The sequence below is a fragment of the Lathyrus oleraceus genome, chromosome 6 (genome assembly GCF_024323335.1).
Source record: "Lathyrus oleraceus cultivar Zhongwan6 chromosome 6, CAAS_Psat_ZW6_1.0, whole genome shotgun sequence".
In the NCBI taxonomy this organism is placed as follows: domain Eukaryota; kingdom Viridiplantae; phylum Streptophyta; class Magnoliopsida; order Fabales; family Fabaceae; genus Lathyrus; species Lathyrus oleraceus.
Genome location: NC_066584.1, coordinates 521,125,887 through 521,129,912, shown reverse-complemented (window position 1 = coordinate 521,129,912; position 4,026 = coordinate 521,125,887). Strand labels below are relative to the sequence as shown.

Here is a 4,026-nt window from a genome sequence, read left to right as displayed (position 1 = left end):
ACATCCAAAGTGTCACATTAACCGTAGCCATCATTTTAACCATTCCAGTATACGCCGGATAGTCGCGATGATCTATTGCTACTTACCTAAGGTACACTAGATCCGGGTGTAGGATCTTTCACTCAAGCATAGGATACCCAAGCAATCCCTTAAAAGTAAATCAGACAATTTAAATAAGTGATCTTTTTTTTTTTTTTTGTAAGGTGACCTCTCTTTGTTGGTCCCCAGCAGAGTCGCCAGTTCTGTCATACGGTGAACTAACTTTGTGTGTTTTTGCTTTAGAAAGCAAATGTCGCGGTTAGCAAGAGTCGCTACCGACTTTTCTTTTATCCAACAAGGAAAGGTGGAAAAGAACAGGAAAGACCTTAATTAGATTTTGGGTTCGGGAGGTACATTATACAAAGGGAAGGTGTTAGCACCCTTTGTATCCATGGTTATCCATGGGTGATAACACGAAATTATATCATATTTTAGGACTTAATTCCATTAAATTCTATGACTAATTATTTCGGTTTACTGCATTTTACGAGATATTACGTGGTATTTTCTTCCTATTTGTCTCTGGTAGTCTATTTTGAAGAACAAGTGAAAATGGAAGAAAAGGAGGTGCAAAAAGGAGAGAAAAGGAACCAAACGCCAAAGCCCAGCCCAAAGCGCACAAGTCACCAATGCTGTGCCTGTGACGGACGTTACAGGGTGCGTGACGAGCGTCACGCAAAACAGCCTTGTGACGGACGTCACACATGGTGTGACGAGCGTCACACCATTCCACTACCTTTTTGGCGCAAGTAACGCCCTCAGAAGACTTGAAGAGACGTTGAGGAGTTTGTGTCCTATATCCACACCATGCATTTAGCCACGTTGAAGACCTTGGGAAACGAAAAGCAGTTACCAGCACCAATATAAATAGCTACTCCAAAAACCTAAAAGGGTTCCTCGGTTTTTCCACGCTCATACTGCCGAAGCTTTTCCAATTTTCTTTCTTTTTACGCTTTTGCTTAATTTTCTTTTCCAGCAACTTAACATTGTTTATTTATTTATTTCTTTTGCAAGTTCTACATTCTTTTTTCCCCTGCAATCTACCTTTCCCTTTTTAGCATTTAGATATTTTTCGCATAATAGTTTCTACACCGGAAACTATTGTGCAACTTTTACCGGATCTAACCTTACGTTAGATTCTAGTTTTATTTCCTTGGTTTAATTTATTGTTTAATTGAAGAATCCCAGAACAAATCCTACCGGCTTGTGGTGGAGTGTTCAAGACTATTGTATTACGCATTCAGGTTCTTTAATCATTATTTAATGTTTTGTTTTATTATTTATTTATATTATCTGCCTGGAATGAGTCTGTTTATGCATGATATGTATTTTTGCTTGTTTAGCATGTCTGGCTAATTCGCCTAGATATCGGTATGTAAAGTAAGCAGAATAAGGGATCAAGACTAAGTCGGTCTAATTAAACTTAAAATTAAAATCAATCTTTTTACGGTCTCAACTTACAGGTTTAATAACAAGATTTTTTACAAAAGTAAAAGACATAAAGAAGTTAAAATCAACAGAGCGAGAGTTTGAGGTTTTAACTGGACAGTGTAAGTTAGGCATTAATTCTAGATCAGGGCGAGAGCAAGTTTTAGAGTTAATTAAATTCTGACCTTTTCCAAAAAGTATTTTTAAAGATTGAATGTGAGGACGAGAGTTAAGCATTTGGATTTAATTATATAACCTAAGTCAACAGAGCGAGAGTTTGAGATAAGGGTGTTTAAAACGGTCAGTATTTTCTTAAGAAGAGTTTCTGCAACTTTATTGTTTTCAAAAAATGGTTTTTGACTTAATCATAAGTGACAGCTACATTAATATAAAATCATGGTTTATTCAACAGAGCGAGAGTTTGAGATAAAACCTTTAACCAATAAAGTTAACCGAAACGATTTATTTTAAAACCAAGAAACCGACAAAGACTTGATTCCCTAGTTTTGACGAACTACATACCGATATCCGTTTTATTAATATTTAATCTAGATCTTAGTTTAGCCTTTAGTTTTTCCCCGAACAATCAAACATTTTTCACCTTAGCTTTACGTAGTAACCTTAGATAACGGTATATCGATTCATAAGTCCCTGTGGGATCGATATCTTTTAAAACTACGCGATAGAACTGTGCACTTGCAGTTTGTATCCCCATTCTCGACTCACACAGTCGAGCGATCAAGTTTTTGGCGCCGTTGCCGGGGACTTTTATTTAATCGATATCGTAACTCTTCCCTTACGCTGTAGAGACTAAGGTTTCTTTTTCTTCTATTCTTTCTTTCGTTGATTTATATGCCACGCACTCGCTCACAAGGCGAACCGCTCTATTTACGAATCAACGATATCGAGCTATATCTCCGAGTCTTACGACGAATTCGGGAATATCGTGCTGCAAACAATCTCCCTCCTACAGAACTTCCTGATTTCAAAAACATTTTTCCTTCGATAACCGAGATGGCAGAACCAGCTCGTGCTCTTAGAGATTACGCCGCTCCATCGCAAGATGAGCCGCATTCAAGTATTGCTCCACCCGCAATCGAAGCAAACAACTTCGAACTTAAACCTTCGCTGTTGCAGGCTGTGCAACAGAACCAATTCTCTGGAAATCCTACCGAGGATCCAAACCTTCATTTATCCGTATTTGTTCAATACGCTGATACTGTTAAAGCTAATGGTGTCACTTCAGAGGCAATTCGACTTCGTCTTTTTCCTTTCTCATTAAGAGATAGCGCTAGAAGATGGCTTCAATCTCTCCCTTCCAACTCAGTCACCACCTGGAACGAGTTGAAGAAAGTTTTTCTTGCCCGATACTTTCCGCCAAGCAAAACAGCTATGTTAAGAGCCCAGATAAACGGATTTAAACAGAAAGACAACGAGTCTCTTTTCGAAGCATGGGAAAGATACAAAGACATGATGAGACTTTGCCCACACCATGGTTTGGAAGACTGGTTAGTAATTCACACATTTTATAATGGTCTCTTATATAACACAAGGTTAACAATAGACGCCGCTGCAGGTGGTGCATTAATGAACAAACCTTATGCTGATGCTTACCAGCTTATCGAGAGCATGGCCCAAAACCACTATCAGTGGGGAACCGAACGAACAACGGTGGAAAAACCTCAAACGAAAACTGGCATGTACGAGATAAGTAACCTTGATCACGTTAACGCAAAAGTGGATGCTTTGGTCCAGAAAATTGAAAGTTTAAACGTATCACCTCCAGCCGCCGTGGTTGCTATAACTCAGAATTGCGAGGTCTGTGGAATCCAAGGCCACACTCCTACGGACTGTCAACTCTTGACAGGAATCCAAGCAGAGCAAGTGAACTATGCTCAAGGAAGCCCCTATTCGAACACCTATAACTCAAATTGGAAGAACCATCCAAACTTTTCATATAAGAGTAATAATGCTTTGTACGCACCTGGACAGTCTCCAAATCAAGCCCCATCTATACCTCCGGGATATCAGAAACCGAACCCATCCATGCCTAACAATAACGCCCCTAGGAAATCCAACTTGGAAATCATGATGGAAAACTTTATAGCTTCCCAACAACAAACCAATAAAGATTTCTTAAACCAGAATGTACACACTGGCGAACAACTTAAACAACTGGCAAGCAAAGTAGATGCCTTGGCTACCCATAACAAAATGCTGGAAACACAAATATCACAAGTAGCCCAACAACAAGCACCTACTGCTGCCCCAACTGGTACATTCCCTGGACAGCCCCAACCTAATCCGAGAAGCCAAGCTCATGCAATTATATTAAGAAGTGGAACGGAAGTGGAAGGACCGTCTGATCCAAGGATAGAAAACCAAAACCCTAAGAAATCAACTGAGGAAAGTGAACCTAAGGAAAAGGAAGAGAGTAATAAGGAAACCCTAGAAAAGAAGGAACCTTATGTACCTCCACCACCTTACAAACCACCTATACCTTACCCTCAAAGGCTTGTTAAAACCAAAGATGCGGGCCAATTTAGAAAATTTGTTGAT

General features: G+C 39.5%; 1 pseudogene; it reads right to left on the bottom strand.

The window, feature by feature from the left end:
* Positions 1 to 2,866: 2,866 nt before the first annotated feature.
* Positions 2,867 to 2,966, bottom strand: LOC127099124 (uncharacterized; annotated as a pseudogene).
* Between the last annotated feature and the right edge of the window lie 1,060 nt (positions 2,967 to 4,026).